Source organism: Micropterus salmoides, unplaced genomic scaffold, assembly GCF_014851395.1.
Source record: "Micropterus salmoides isolate LMB-PRFRI ecotype aquatic unplaced genomic scaffold, ASM1485139v1 Ms_hic_scaffold_15, whole genome shotgun sequence".
NCBI classification, from domain to species: Eukaryota; Metazoa; Chordata; class Actinopteri; order Centrarchiformes; family Centrarchidae; genus Micropterus; species Micropterus salmoides.
The window spans coordinates 20,505,100-20,522,462 of record NW_024040596.1 but is presented as its reverse complement, the minus strand read 5'-3'; the positions used below and the strand labels follow the sequence as shown (position 1 = coordinate 20,522,462).

Here is a 17,363-nt window from a genome sequence, read left to right as displayed (position 1 = left end):
ATGAAGAGTGTATGCGAATGATGTCCTTAAGGGATTTCTTTTTAGAATCAGGAGATTATAGTTTACACGGACATTAAACAGATTAAACCAGTCAGCTCTCTAAAGGCAGTTTATCTAATGGAGAAAATGTGGTATGCTAATTGAGAAATTCCGATGGTAAAATTATATTTAAACCTCTGTCTCTCTCTCTCTCTCCCTCCCTCCCTCCCTCCCTCCCTCTCTCTCTCTCTCCCCTCCCTCTCTCTCTCTGCTGGAGAATTTTAGTTTGGCTTGATGAAATCAAATGGCTAATCACAGCCATAAGCTGTGAGACACTGGCTGAGTGAAACAGTGTTTGCCATGCTAAAAGGTAATTGTCTCAGAAAACTTCATCGATGACAGATTCAATTCCATTTAGTAAATGTTTAATAAATGCTGTACAAACAGGCAGGCCTATCTCGCTGTGCTTAGAAAACAAAGGGAAACTTTAATTGCTTTAATCATCCCTGGCTTTGACATTGCTGTTGGCCTTAAAAATAGCAGTTAACAGAAACTGTCCTGCTGAGGAAATTGAACCACATTTGGAGTATGATCCGTAATTAAGATAGGGGCATCCCGAGCAGCTTGGTCCAGGCAAACTGTTGTGACTAGGAAAAACATTCCAAGTCATACAAAGCTATTCAATTAACAGAAGGACATAAGGAAAACAACCTCCCTATTATGTATCACTTACTTTAATCAGATTGAAAGCGATTGTATCCCTTTTTGAAAATCCCTTAACACAAACATGTTAATTAACAGATAGGAGGGTGGAAAGATGTATTTTTCATTAGTGGGTGAAATAATGTTCCCCTTTAACATCAAGGAAAATCAACTGCTTACTGCAGTGAAACCAGTCAGCGGTGTAAATTCCCTGCCAGCATTTTTATTTAAAACCTCATTAATGTGTTTCAACCCAGCATAGCTGTACCTTTAATCTGCACTAAAAGGAAATAATGCGTTTCCTGCTTTATTTACCAGCCTTACTTAACAAGTGTTCCTGTACAATTAGAATTGTTAATAGATCTGGAAACAAAAGGACTTTGAAGGTGGGAAAGTGCTGACATTATTTCACAGGGGAAAAACACTCTTGAGAAAAAAGATCTGCTGTAAATGTAGTTTCCTGGAACACAGGCACACTGCAATGTTGGTCTCTCTCATTAGAAATGCCATGCACAGGACATAAATCAAGGCCCGTAAAACATTTCATTGCCACACCACACTAAATTACACACTTGCTGGTTTGCCACACTGATTGTGTTTAAACATTGTAATTTTACTTTATTCCCATTAAATCTATGCATAGTTTTACAATCCATAAACAGAGTATCTGTAATAAAAGTTAATAAATGTCAGAATTTGCATTTGGAAAAAAACACCCTGCTACAGTTTTGCAAATATCAATCTATGAACCTTTCAACATTTCGTCAAACAAAATGCTAATTGTACCTTTAGGAATTTAGGAGACAAGTGACAAGAAATGAGATGCAATGTCCTTTAGAATCAGGAAATCAGCTAAGCTGGAATACATTAAGTGTGAGGCCAAAGCAAAGTAGAGGAGGACTGTTTTTGTAGAGAACAAAAGACAATGACAGGACATATATCCATGTCATAAATTATAATCTTACAGTTTTTGTATATGTTCTTGCACTTAAGTAGCACACACACACCAGTTTGCCATTTGACCCATTTGTTTGCCCGTTCTGTTGACTAATGTTTCTTCTCCTCCATTCCCTTTTGTTCTTATTATTGAATGATACTCTATTGATATAAGATACATGAAATTATTCATGGTAACACTACAGATGAAAATCTGAAAGAAATATTATATTACAGTGATTACAATTGAAAATAAAATATCAATAGTGTCAGGTTGACCTTTTGTTGACTGTACTGTCTGTCAGACATTAATCACATTAGTCATCTTAGTATCACTGATGGCTAAGTGACTGCATATCAAGATGTATGAACTAGGGAAAGCAATCTTGTGCTACTTCATGAACTAAGGAACCACTAACCCCGCTTTTTATTTCCTTTTTGATTCTGATCTAGGTATTTGGCCTGATCCAGTACCAGTGTTTGTTTGTTTTTCATTTTCAGTTAAAAATATGTATTCCTATCTGTGTGGAACAAATTCATTGGGAATATTCTTCTGCATGTGAGGTAACATGAAGCTGTAACTACTATACTTCTTAGCTATTGCAGGAGGCGTAGGTTAGGTTTGTGTACATTTTAATTGTGTTTTTCTATAAGATTTATAACTGTTTATAACGTAACTAGCAAAAAAAAACTCACTCATACTTGCCAACACCCAGTTAGTTAAGGTCGTTATCAGCACTGATATCAATCCAGTGTATCAGAGCATTGTGTCTGTAACATGAACACCAAAAGGCAAACTTCAAATTACTCTACTGCTATGGGAGCCAAGTTAAACACAAGCTGCTCCAACAGCATCAACATGCTGTAACAATAGAAGGAATCCATGATGTACAACCATAATCTGTGTGTCACATGGGTCATGTTTATGTTTAGTTATCAGAATCATCACGTGATACTGATATTATGGTGCATGATACGATACTAAAATGTTATATTATGAGTTAGTACAAGAAGTCGTTCTTCATTTTAGTATCTAAGCTGTAATACATCAAAAAGTCTAGGCAGGGCAGCACCATGTGTTATAATATCTCACAGTTTGCAGTAGGTCACTATCCTCTGCTGACTTAATAAACTATGCATCTAACAACAATGATTATTCATGTCATTCTTCAAAGGTCCTTGAGAGGATCTCGATGCTGCAGCGATTCAACCTTTCGTATTAATTGAAGCTTGACTAAGATTGTACCATCTGGGCCCTTGTACTTCATGATTAATGCCAAAGAGTTGATTCATATGTGCAATTGGAGTTTAATAAACAAGGATTTCAGAGTTAAATGGCACATACAAATGCTTGGGATGAACTCATTCATAGTATCTAATTTGTGTTCTTGTTAATAAAGCCCACTCATAATTGCTCACTACAATCATCTCCCAGATACACAAATATGGGGATTTTGTGATTAACATAATGTGTTTCTTCCAGAGAGGATATAATCCTACAATTCTAAGATGCCTTCAGACATATGAACATAATATTCTTTATTTGGTCCAAATTAACTTACTACTGGTATAGCATGATTAACACTGGCACAAATAAAAAATACTGTTAATCATTGTACAGATTAAGAATCAACAAACTTTTCCCTTTTGAAACAATGTTGTTTGTACTAGACATTATGGCTTAGCAAACAAAGTTAACTTTGTAATTCTTTTCTTGCTAACATTGTCTATTTCAATGTCAAAGTACTTGCTGCAGACTTCATAATAGAAAGCATTAGCGCTGCTGATGGTATCCCAATCTGACACAGAGGCACCACACAACAGTGACCTCTACAGGAACCCAGAACACATCAACTGCTGCTTACTATAATACTGTTACATGCCTTTGCATGTCTCGCGGATGTTTTCAGGTCATGGACCCCAAAAATGGATACATTATTTACCAGATTTTGTTCTACAAAAGAAATATCTTTGTTACTGTTATAGTATTTATCATGTAATAAAACAACCAAAGTGTGAAAGTGTGCTTTGACTCTAACTCTATGATATTATTACGAAAGAAAATGATTCCTTGTTTACCTTCAGATCCCTTTGAATTTGGCTCAGCAAGACCCAACAGGAACCCATGGACATATCTTTGAGAAACACTGACAAATTTTCCCAACACAAACAAAAAGACCAAAACTGATTTTGTTTAGAAAAAACATCACAAATATTGTTAATTTAACATAAATTTACCTGTAAACACTGTATTGTTGATGTCCTACTTTGACTATAAGCTGCATAAAGCAGCAGATCAAGATGGAGAAAGACAATATGGCAAGGTCTAATGCAAGCAGGTGAGGCTGCTGCATATCAACAAGTATTGCCCTCACACACGCCAACCTCTCTGCTTTTAGTTGAAGACAAAGAACAGTGCAGAGCAGTGTCTTTACTGGGGTAGAGGAGGAATGGGAGAGTGCCAAGCCACGCAGACCACAGCCAAGTGCAGGATCACAGAGGAGGAATGAATGATGCTTAGATAAGGGACAAAGTAAAGAGGGCAGACCAAACAGGAAAACTAAGAAGGGAGAATGTGCGGGGCGTTGCCTGCCTGAGCAGGAAAACGAGCTGATACGAATATGTTGCTTTCTTTTATGTTTTTTGTTTTTTTGTGTTGTGTAATGTTGTGCTTTGTTTTTTTACCTGAATCAGTATTCACAGAAAACATCCCAGTTTGGTGTATACATTTCAGTCAGGGCATAAGTAGAACTCTGAGATGCATGGACACCGCAAACCTCCTCCGATTCTATCATTAAAACTTTTTATTATTTTATGGCATTGTAAACAAATCCTTCCAGGTTTGAGATCAGGTCTTAGTTTACAGCTAACATAAGACAGTCTTGTATAAGGAAATCCTAGACCCAGCGCCCTACTAGGTTTTGAGATATCTAGCTGACAAAGAGGCACAAAAATGAACTATGAGAAAACATATAGCTTCTTTAGTGGAAGAAATAAGTTATGCAACACTTTTACTGCAATGTATCTGTAACAGATTTGTGAAGTGGTAATGGCTTCTTTCATTAGAAATACATTTATTACAATTTAAGAGCAATATATCTGACACTTAGTCACACAAAGTGTTATGTGTTAAATATGCATTTCTTGAGCGAAGGTACTCATGACACAATTGCAGACCTTAAAATGCAAAATTGGTAATTGAGAATAGGGCCAGAATGGGAAAAAAATAATCTACCTCTTTTCCCACACAAGGGACCAGGAGAACACAGGCTATGTTGTACCCCCCTTTCCTTTTTACCCAAGTTCTCCTTTATGTATTCAAATTCACTTCAGCAGCATAAAATTCTCCCAAGAGACAGCATTGTCCTCCTGCTTGTCCCTTGGGCTTCCCATCTCTCAGTAACATCTCTTCACTCCACACAATTTAGCCCTACACCTAGCAGACAGGCTTTTTCCACAATACCCTCTTTTTAAATAGTTCAATGCAATTTAATGAAAATTAATTAAAATGCTTTTAACAGCCACGAGTGAATGCATAGAATGTTTAAAAGGCTTTGTGCAATTTATTCTAGTTTCAGTTTTTAGTAGGACAGTCTGAAACAAATGCACTGAATAGCCTTTCACTGTTTTTTCCCCTGAATTATAATCTCTGTTGTGTTATTATGTGTGAAAATAAAGGGTACACACATTTTCTCTCTCTCTGTCTCACTGCATTCAGGAAACTTAGAATAGCAAATTTTACACTGATGGCTGAGTTGCAATTGCAGTTACAAATGTACGAACACTATACTTTCATAATAATGCGGTCCAAATGCTTCAAAAGGCGCGTAGGTCTGCTCTAGTGAACTTGAATGTGTGGTCCTTGGTGCATAAAGTAAGCATAAGGCCAACTCTATAGAAATGAGGCTTTACTGAATGAAATGAAAAGCCTAAGGCATCAGAGTTAATATATTAACATAGGGGAGGACTAACAGACAAAAAATACTAAGGAGTGCAATAGAACAAATGATAGAGAGCTGTACAGAACTAATAATTATCCTGGCTTATATTTTGACAAGTCTTTCACTGAAGTGGTGATCATAAGTTATAGTCTAAAGGTAGATCTGTAATGTTTTGAGTAAAAATAATAAAATGTAAAATGGCAGTGTGGACTTATCTATGAGGGTTCCTGCCAGAGGCTCTCACCAAATAAAAATCATCACATAAACCACTTTTGTGGGAGTGACTCCAAAGTATCACAATATTATCATATCAATTCACTGTTAGCATGATGCAAATAGGCTCAATGGTATTCCTGCCTCTACAAAACTCTCCCAATGGGTTCTAATAAAATAGTACAATTTCCCACTCTCCATTCTCCCTCAGAAATGTACCAGTCTGCAGCCCTGTGATCTACGACAGACAAAATGAGACGCAGCAGCTACAACAGAACTGAGAGACAGTCAGAGTATTCCCTGCGCTCCTTGAATAGATAATGCTTTTCCTTCACATTCCTTTATTCTTTCAAAAAGAATGCATCAGAGGCCAAATATTAATTCTTCTCGTCATATGGAGGAGCTACGCAAGTGGCATACTAGGATGGGTTTTTGAATGATTAAGGGAACACATAAAGGGTTTCTTGTGGCGCTTTGAACTTTCTGCAGAGTTCTGAGAACTCTCCACTTATTCCCCACTCTGCAGGAGACTTGATGTTAAAAGACAACATTAATGAAAGCCCTGTAACAGGTAGAGACAGAGGGATTAATGCAATCTAAACACAGCAAGCCTCTCAGAACTGGCTCTGGCTAGCAGGTGAATGGGGATCCACTTTTCCTCACTTTTTCTCTGTCCTCCCACCATGAATCTCCTTTAAAGAAATGCCAATAGATCTGATTGCCTGATTCTCTATTCCCTCCCTCCCTCCCTCCCTCCCAGGGCCCATGAAGATGCATGTGTGGGGGAATCACTTCAAGGAATGACATTGACTGGGGATGTGCTGACTTGCACCACTGTTTGTCTTTTGATGTGAGAGATCAAATCAATGTACACGGCGTTCTCCGAGCAATGTGCAGGCAGATTAGCATTAGCCCGAAGGTGCGTGCTTGCCCTCAATCATTAGCATTTACGTCTGACTCTCCAAATAATTAGGATTTACTCAGTCCTGTATAGCACAGGATAGGTGCAAAAAACAGCATAACATTTAAGATGGAGGGTAAAGTAAGGCTGTCATAATGAGACTAACGCCTACATAAGCCATAGACACTGCCTGACACTAACATTTGTTATTGATGTGAGCTGCGTTATTTGTCACTGGTCTGGTGTGCAATGGTGCCTTCACATGGAAAATACCACCATGAGATCTCCTGAGTGCTTAAGTCAGATGGATTGAATGCTCTTGAACACTGATAAAGGTTGATTTCAGGTTGTGCCAACATTATTGTGGGCAAACTAATGCAGAATAATTGTCATATTTTGTCCTGTCAAAACCCAGAACAATAACATCTTTACTGCTCTAAAGTTTACCTTTGCATCACAAGCGAGAAATTAGCACATTGTCTTAATACTCAACACGTGAGTTTATTTTAATTCATGTTTTGTATATTTTCTGACAAATACATATCCTAGTACTCAAACAATAATTGCGTAAAGAAACTATTAAGGGGTGCAACTTTGAGATTAAAAAGGCATAAGGATCTTGGCAGTGCATTTCTGCCACATTTGAATTCATACTGTTTGCCTGTAACTTCATGCTAATGATCAAAGTTGAGGGGGGGATTCTCCTGAGTGCAAGTTATGAAGATGAGATGAAGAGAGAGAGGGAGAGAGAAACTGCTTTGCTGCCCTGCTTTGAACACTTTTACACTTTCCAACAAGCTTTGTTTTTTAATTGGCTGAAATTAATCTTAGGGATGTAGATGCCTGATTTGCATTCATTAAAACCCAACCAAAAGAAGTCATGCTTAATTCCAATCAAATTTGCTTAATTATGCATGGCGAGATATTCCCAAATGAGCTGTGGATTTTTGTTAGACACTTTTTTTGTTTCCTATAGCAAATAAAATGTAATGAAGCTGTCTTTTTGTGTAATACTGAATGTTGAGGAGCATATGAGGAGCACCTTGAGCCTGAGCTGAAAACAATATTACTGCTAAAGTAATTATAAGAATCTGCATTTTTCATTGTTAATTGTGGATGTCAGCATCATTAATTTTAATTTACGACAGGCAATAAAATTAAGAATACTTTGTGCTGATGTTTTAAATCATGCCTGTGAAGGGGACACATAATGCAACTTAAATCTCAAGTAGATATTGATTGGTGTGGATGGTCTTTTCTATGAATCTTAAATAGGCAGACGCTGGGAATCTGCTTGAGACTTCACTTTTACAAGTTAACTCCAGCACCAGATAGCACCAAGTGCAGTACAATTAAAGAAGTGTCAGTTTATGCACACACATACTGAATCAGCAAACTGCATAACAACAGAATGATGCTGAACCAGATAACAGTCATAAAGGAGTGAATACAATATAACCTAACCATGACTAAATCTCTTCATGAAGAGTTTAGAATAATAACACATCTACCTATCCAAATAAAGTAAATCTGTACCGTGCTACATTTTCTGAGTAGTTTTCAGTAGTCCCTGCTTTGTTATTTTGACAATCATATTAATTAGTTTGTCTGACAATGTAAGGTTGTTTGTACAGACAGAATGAAGGCAGAATGGAGGAGTTTGAGGTGTGGTGTGTACAGTACGTGGTCTATGGGGGATGACATTATGTGTTTCTGCTCCAACACTTGATTTATAGCTTCATTTGGACCGCGCTTGTACGAAACACATCCTGCTGCTGCAGGAGCTTTAGTGCATTGTAGTCTGAAAACAAAGGAAGAATAAAATTGATCTTTCTGGACACACACAAAATCAATGAATGGCTATTTCCTGTTCCATGGCATGTTAGTCCAACTGACTTGCTCAATCCTTGAACTTTCCTTGTGTCCTCATTGCTAGAGAAGAAAGGTCTTCAGAGTTCAGTGGAAACTTGAGATTGTGTCATTTCGGATCCCATGATCAGAGAATTTTTGTTTTCACTCTGCCTTGACCCCTAAAAGGAAGATATTGAAAGGACCTTCAATGCTATTGTTTGCTTGTATGCTTATTGTTATTCCAGGTTTTAAATTTATATTGTGCTGATTTTTGTTGTAGTCTGCTATTAAATAATGTTATAGCCAAAGGGGGGGAAATTAACCTTAATCATAGTCTGGAAATGTGTGGACTGATTTGGAAATTCCACATGCTTTACTATTATTTTAGAGGAATTGGACAATGCATTCTGTTGTCTAACAAGGTGATTGTGTTTCCAACAGAAAAAGACTTAACAGTGATGTTCAATTGTTCTCCTTCGGGCTGGCTGTTAGCCAGCAGCTCCTTCATGACACATGGAGCTGGTGCACTATCAGCTCCCCTCTCCTCTTCCTGTCTGCTTTCCTGGCGGTGACTGAAGCAAGTCACTCTAATGCAACAATGATGGTGATTTCACTCTGCTTATCGAAGCGAGTAAGTACTTAAGCAGCTGCTTGTACTTTGATCCAATTTACTTCCTGAATGTGTGCTTCCTCATGCACAGTAAACAGGCCTGCCTAAGTTGTCATTAGTTCAAACCCAAGGCAAATAGTTCACATGATTATTGTTTGCTCATGTTTTGTTCTGCTTTGTACAGTAGCTCTGTTAACAGAAGTGAGTTAACTTTAGTGACAGGCCTTCTCAATATGGGGCAGGTATCAATTTGTACTTTATGGCAATGGCTGTAATTCAATATTGCCAGCAGCACTCAGGAGGTTGAATGGAAAAGCCATAAGTTGAATACCGCAACCTTTAACATCATTGTGTGCTTGACTCATCCCCAAGGACAGGACAGATAAAAGATGATCAGTAAGAAAATTGATAGCACTGATTTAATAAACATCCTCAAAATGATCTCTGTGACCTGCAGGTAGCGCGGCAGTCACTCGTACTTTGCCTGGGTTAAAGAATCAAGTGAGATGATTCATTTGAGTGACTGAGGTAGTTGAGTTTGATGGATCATTCCTAAAAGCATCATTGCTAATCTTCAGCTCCTCTTTTTTAGGTTATTCACAGATCAGTGAGTTTTCCGGCTAATCCTGGACCTGACGCTGCTCTTGTCTGTGTACATGGTATTCATCATACTCTGACAGGAAGAGTCCTTCAGACGACAAATAACCTTCAGAGAGGGGAGGCAGGCAAGCAGTAGGTGTGCAGTTATTTTGGATACATTTCACAGTGGAGTAGGAAAGCTGCATGGGGAGATGTATGGTGTCCTTGTTGGGTGCGGAGAGATGGACCCCTCTCCGTTTCCTAGCATAATCATTCTGAGCCTCAGCCATGCCTTCGACAACTCAATCAGACAGCCCTCTACCTGTAAAGTGGCTGGGTTGATTTGATTGCCATTTTTATTGGATCCCGGTCACATAAATCAAACCAATGGGGACGGCTGTACAGACGTGACCACTCGTCATTCGCTAGTAGCCTTGGAAACATTGTTTCGGGGGCCGCGTGGCTGTCATCCGAGGTAAATCAGGGGTCTGAAGTTTCTTTCCTCCAACACAGGAGCATAGAGTTAAATCATCTTGAAAATTGATGTCACTGTGCCCAAGTGTTTTCACCTATCCCTTGGATAGAGTCCCATCAACTGGTGACAATGTCAGCACTTTTACCCTTCTCTCTAAAAAAGGATGTCTCCTGTCCTCTGGGCTAGAGGCCTGTTGTGGCCGATAAGAGCTGTTAAAGTTTTGACCTTTTTCATTACTGATTTTTGTCTGCTTGTTTAAAATATAATAAATCTTTTGCTGCTAATCCAAACAACTAGAAACTTTAAAGTTTACAGGCAAATATAAAATAAACCTTTAGTAGTAAATGTGTTGACAATTTCTATTTATGTCTTGCCTCAGATGCAATCAGAACTAAACTAAATCGGGTGGTTAGGTCTATTTGTATTGTGAGAGTAATGTATCCTTTAAAATTAAGTAGACCTCCATTCTAGGTGGTAAACTCAGAGACCCTGTCTTTGAAACTTAATACATCGTTCATTGCTAAGCACTGTCTGGTGAGCTTTTTGATTCAGTGTGAACTGATTAAGTCTATCATGTCCACCAGCGCTTACAGTGGGAACATATTAGATTAAATACAGGTAGCTAATTTCCTCCTCTGCATGGGTGAGTGGGAGTATGAATGAAAGTGATGTAAAATTAATTTAGACCTCTAAAATTTTGATCACGCCGAGGCTATTTTGGTTCTCATGATGACAAGTAATAGGAGGTTGTTGCTTCCTAACCTCACAATATTAACACGTTTGCCTATAGGGCTTTCAGGATCAATTTCATTCAGCATAAATATCACTTGATCTGTAAAACAAATTAGAAATAATAAAAGCAATAAAAATGCACCCAAGCTCTATTGAGATGTCCCTCCTAGCCATGTGTCAAGACTGAAGACATTAATGATACACGGAGGAGAGAAAATTACCATCTAGGATACGTCCGAACCAGTAAACTGGTAAACAAGCTGGCCGTTAGGAGTGGGGATGATTTGAATCAACAAGGGTGAACAGATATGGATACTCCGCGCATTAGTGTTAATAGGAATAGATTATGGAGGGATTTCGTGGAGTGACCTTCAGTGCACTAATTGAAATAGTATTCCGAGTCAGCAGTGGAGTAATCAACTTAAACACAGAATCATAAATCATCATGAATAGCGCTGTCACAACCAAGCCATTAGCCTCGTGTTTTTTCCCCAGCAACCTCATGAAAATATCTGCCACACCGATCCGTAGGTTAATAGGAACAGAAATGGCATTTAGAGTCTATTTGGATCAAATGTACTGTGAGCTTGAAAGTAGAACTTTGCTAATTTGCAGGTAATGTGAATTGATGCAGTAAGGGTTGAAGATAGTTCAGGCAACGAGTCAACACAATAACTCAGTAGGAAAAAAAACGCAAGAGCTTGGTAAAGGCTTGATCATACCACTGCTTTGTGACAAGTCTTCTCTCCACTGTATGTGACCAAGAGGCCCAGTATTGGCTAGATATGTTCTCGTGCAGAGGTTAGGTAATCATATTGGCTTGGTGTGACCTTTGGCTTTTGTTATTAATTATGGCTGACAAAAATGCAATAAACTGTGGGACCTTAGAGCTACACTTCTAAGAATGTGCAGGGAGTGACACTGTGTTTGTGTGTGATATTGCAGGTTGTTAGTAACTACACTTTTTATTAGATCTAATTCACATAATGCAAGTTTATTTACTTATTATCACTTATTGCCAATTTTTTTCAAGTATCCATACAGAGTGCTTTGTCAAAGTTTACAACATCTATATTAATATCAACAAGTGCTCTCACAGTAAATAGCTTTTTAATTGCAACTAAAGTGAACGAATTAGATTCTAAACAGTCGGTTAGTGTCAGTAAAACGTCTTTCACACAACAATACCCAGCAAACTTGTCAGAAATGCTGATAAGAGGGCCGATCCTGAGCGCTTACACGGCATTAATCAAATAGCAGGTCTAATTAAAAGCGCTTTAAACAAAGCTTTTTTTCTAAATGTTGCTCAGGTATGGCAATAATTTTTGATCAGCCAAGCCTGGAAGACAAATAATTAGAACTGCCACAGCGGCCTGATGAGTGATGTCAGCATCTCCGAGTGACCTTCCCCTGCTAATTAATTTTCATTCCAGGGAAAAAAGACCCCGTTGTTGCACATTATTAATTGAGTTCATGAAAAGATGCACCTGATTAATTTTTGTTGATAATACTTGTCATTCTGGCCACCGTTCGCAATCATTTTATGGGTTTTCATCTTAGTCTTTTTCAAAGTTGATCTAAGTCATCTTTACTAGAGATTAATTTGTCCAAAGTAGAGCTGCCCTGTCCCAACAGACAGCAGGGCCGCAGTCTATCTCACTTAGACGCCTGGTGAACGCATGGTTTCTCTTTATCAGCATTTGTTTATTCTTATTTACTCTAACACATTTATAGTGGGCACTTTGTGAGAGTAAGTGAGAATAATTAACCTTACCAATTAATGATTAACTTTTATTACCACACCATGTGATGAATGTATTAAAATGCCACTACTAAATTCAAGTTAAGCTGCTTTATAAAATAAAGCTATGGTAACCTTTAAGTGGCAATCAAGTAGGCCTATTGTTGGATATGTTGTACATCTAATGTATGAAAATACTTGAATGTATGCACAACAGCAGAAAATGCTGGGAAGACTAACAAGAATGGAACAAATTACAGGGCTGTTTACTTGAATATTTTATTGCTGAAACAATATGTAGAATCCAAGGAGGGTTAAGGGCAACTGGACTTGTTTGAAAATACTTGAAGACGTTTCACCTCTCACCAAAGATAATTATTCAGAACTGACTAACAACCTTGATTTTAACCAGCCTTTGACTAACTATGACCTGGATGACTGAGAATCTTCACAGACAATATGTATAATATTGATGCAGCAATAATTGACACAGTTTCCATAAAGTTATGGAAAAGTTAAAGAGCTATCACCATGTTCTTTATGGGTCAATCTGTCTCCCAGGCCCCTCATATTATATAAGATTATAATGAAGACAAGTTTCAAAAATCATTGGTAAAATCTGACACCGCACACAACCAACATTCACAAACAATACAAGACCCAGGATTTCTGCTTGGTTTTAGACTTATCTGTATGGAAGAAAATTTATAAATTAATATAAGACAGTAAATGTAGTGTGGTTTCAGATTAGTTGGGCATTAAAAAAAAAGCGGAAGGGATATATGATCCAGGAAGCCAGACTTGATTGACAGACGAGTTTAAAGGCATATCAGATGCCAAAAGGCTGCACAGCGGCACTATGAGACTGGATTTTACAGCTTGATCATGAGGTAAACCTTAAAATCACCCCGTTCAAGTTACATTGCTTGATGATGCTGCATTGCATTGTGGCAAGAGCTGGGCAAGGTTCAACTTTACTGGTAAGATAACCTCGCATTTTTTCTGCTGTGCCAAAGAGTTCAGGAAGGAGCCAGCACCATGTGAATCTGATGTGTTGGTGTGGTCCGCATAGCTTTCTCCCAAAAGCTGGCTGCAGCACCTGCTTCTACTGTTGCAAGCTGTACTATTTGTCATAGAGGCAGCAAAGATTCCTCTTAAGGAAACATTAAATGTGTATGACAGTAGGGTTGGGATTTGATAGCTGTAATACAGTATTAAATCTGCTATACTGGCCTTGTTGCTTTCTAAAGTTAATCACTGTGAACTTATTTTATCTGTTACCTGACTTGAGGTCGACTTGTCACATCATTTCGGGGATCAGAGCTGCTTGCCAACATTCCAGAGCCAGGATCAGTGGATGGACGCTTCGCTCAGGTAATCCCAAACACTGCAAAGTTAAATCAGGTTGTTAGTATTACCTATATCACACACACAACTGTAATGCACTTACACATAGCATTAAATATATATTATGTGACTTTACTAAAGTCTTAGCGCTGCTTTTGACACCATTGATCACAACATCATGTTAGACAGACTGAGGCACTGGGTGGGGATCTCTGGTACTGCCCTAGAATGGTTTTCATCCTAACTGTCAAATAGGAAGTTTTGTGTGTCTGTAAACAACTATGTCTCCTCATTCTGTCCAGTTAAATATGGTGTGCCTCAGGGGTCGGTCTTAGGACCCATTTTGTTTTCCTTGTATCTGCTTCCCCTTGGACATATTATCCATAAACATGGCATTTCTTTTCATATTTATGCTGATGACACACAAATATACTTGCCCGTCAGATCCACAGACCCTGGAATGCTGAGTTCACTTAACAACTGCCTTTGTGAAGTTAAAAAATGGATGTCAAATAATTTCCTCCAGCTGAACCCAGACAAAACAGAAATCCTGGTCATCGGGTCCCAGCAGATGGCAAATCAAATACTGCCATCTGCTGGTTCCCTAGTAAATCACATTAAGCCTGTGGCAAAGAACCTTGGTGTTTGGTTTGATAGTAATTTAAATTTCGAGCAGCACACCACAAAGCTTGTTCAATCATGTTTTTATCAACTTAGAAATATAGCAAAAATTCGATCTATGTTAACTTTTAAGGACACCGAGACCATTTTACACGCCTTCATCTCATCACGCCTGGATTATTGCAACAGCCTTTTCACCTGTTTAACCCAAAAATCTATTGATCGACTCCAGACTGTCCAGAACTCAGCTGCCAGGCTTTTAACCAGAACAAAGAAATATGACCACATTACTCCTATTTTAGCTTCATTAAACTGGCTCCCAGTATGTTTTAGAATTGACTTTAAAATTCTATTGATCACTTTTAAAGCTCTTCATGGCTTCTCGCCTTGTTATATTTCTGTCCTTTTAGTCCCATACACACCAGCACGTACCTTGAGATCATCGGGCAGAGGTCTGTTGTCTGTTCCAGAGTCTCGACTGAAAACTAAAGGGGACAGAGTGTTTGCTGTCAGGGCCCCGAGGCTCTGGAACAGCCTGCCCGAGGAAATCAGGTCAGCTGAGTCAGTGAAGTCCCTTCTTAAAACATACTTTTATAGGAGAGCCTTTCCCGATCTTATTTGACTTTATTTTATCCCTTTTATTGTATTGTATTTTACAAATTTTATATTTATCTGTATTTTAGTCTTTTTAATGTTTTCATGCTTTTATCTTGTATTGTTTTTGTATTATTGTCTCTTGGGTATTATTGTCTCTTGGGTATTATTGTCTTTACACTTGTTAAAGCACTTTGTAACTTGTTTTTGAAAAGTGCTCTACAAATAAAGATTATTATTATTATAAAGTGAAGTTCACTCTTCCAAGCTTTTTAAACTGTCCACTATAACAAATCCACAGAATGGAAACAGAATTATGATAGATTTACATAACACTTAACAAACATGTAAACCATTAACAGACAGACACAAGGTGGAAAAAATTATTTAAGGAAAAATAAATATGTCTATCCTCCAATGAATGAATGACCAACTAGGAGCGACTATATTTATAAAGCCAGAACTCCCTTCCATACCCTTATATGACATGTTACAATTTCTTAATTGGTGGGTATGGTACCTTAACCCTTATAAAGTACACTTGTTACATACTTTTCCTACACTTTAATTCAATAGGGTTGCAAACCTACAGTAGGACATTGGTCTTTAAATCTTTAGCAGATGACAAAGTTAATATCACACGGATGCCCTTGGCAATGTGGATAAGCAAAGTGTGATTTGGGCTTAAGCCAATTTGCAGTCATTTGATTCAGTGTTAAATGTAATACTTGATAAAACTTGAAAATCTCTGTTAAGTGAGGTCTAAGTTCAGTTCAGTAACGTAAAGTATAAAAAGTACTGTGGTAAAAAAAAAAAGGCCTTGCCTTTTAGGTAACAACTATGATGGTACAGAACAATAGTAAATTTTAACATCCATCCATTACCTAGACCTGCTTATCCCTGAGGGTCGCTGGGAGGCTGGAGCCAATCCTGGCTGACATTGGGTGAGAGGCAGGGGACACCCTGGACAGGTCACCGGTCAATCACAGGGGTGACACATAGAGACAAAACAACAGTTTATGCTCACATTCACATCTATGGGCAATTTAGATTCACCAATTAACCTAACCTGCATGTTTTTGGACTGTGGGAGGAAACCAGAGCAGCAGGAGGAAACCCACGGAAGCACACGGGTGGCAAGCACTTTCGACTCACAGTAAGAAGGGCTGCATGGAGATAGTAAAGTAAAACAGTATTGTACTATCATAGGTGTGCCACTACCATGCCACTGTATTTCTGAGTGAGTTCAACAAAAGTACCAAAACACTACTGACTAAATTACTATTAACAGGTTGCCAAGCAGGTATCTATGCAATAAGGTGACAATTGTCACTATCAATAACTTTCATGCTGACAGACTTTCTCTAGACCCTGAAATAATTTACTTTCCCCACAGCAAAGGAGTACATGTGATGTTGTGAAGGAGTTGATGGTGAGGTTGTGAAAATATAACCATAAAGTATATAAAAAGTTCTGAAGTATAAAGTATCATGAGCCATAAAAGTGAATCAACAACTCTCTGACAGTCTCAATAAAAATTTAACATTTTAAGTTTCACCAAGTTAGGATTTATGGCCAAGCTCTTGTGTTGGGTGACATTATATTGTACAGAGGGTAACGTTATATTTCCTGGTAACTGACCTGGTAAAATATTTAGACTGTAAAATGTATGTATTTGAATTTAGCAAGTGTTTTATCACACCTTCAGCAAAACAAGTACACAAGAATCCTTAAAGTCCTGTTCCCGATTATTAGTGTGGTGCAGCCTTTTCTGATATGTGATGAGCAGGAGGGAAAATGAAGTAGGAGTGAAAATACACATGCTATATATTATGCATATACCAGAATGTTTCCCAAATGTGGCATGGCAGGTCCTCCATAAGCGTTTTTGTAGTGTGTTTTCTGCTTTCTGATGTGGGCGTTGCAGTCATCTGAGTCCATTTATTTTACCAAACCATGAGTGGGAAAGTCAGTCTTTGTGGAAGTCAAACAGGACATAGTCCATCACCTGAAAAAAAGAAGTGTAATTTTAGGTTTACAACATTCAATGCCTTGCATTACTCAAGTTTGACAACTTAATGAACTTATAGTGTCTGTAAGGTACCCTTGCCTAATAAAGTATTAACTTTGAGTATTAGCAT

General features: G+C 38.1%; 1 protein-coding gene across 1 annotated transcript in view; it reads right to left on the bottom strand.

The window, feature by feature from the left end:
• dachd (dachshund d) overlaps positions 1 to 14,007 on the bottom strand; it is a 110,149-nt gene extending 96,142 nt beyond the window's left edge. Inside the window, exon 1 of the mRNA XM_038720969.1 lies at positions 13,942 to 14,007. The gene's annotated coding sequence lies outside the window, so the exon portion shown is untranslated. The remainder of the gene's footprint in view (positions 1 to 13,941) is intronic.
• Positions 14,008 to 17,363: the final 3,356 nt, after the last annotated feature.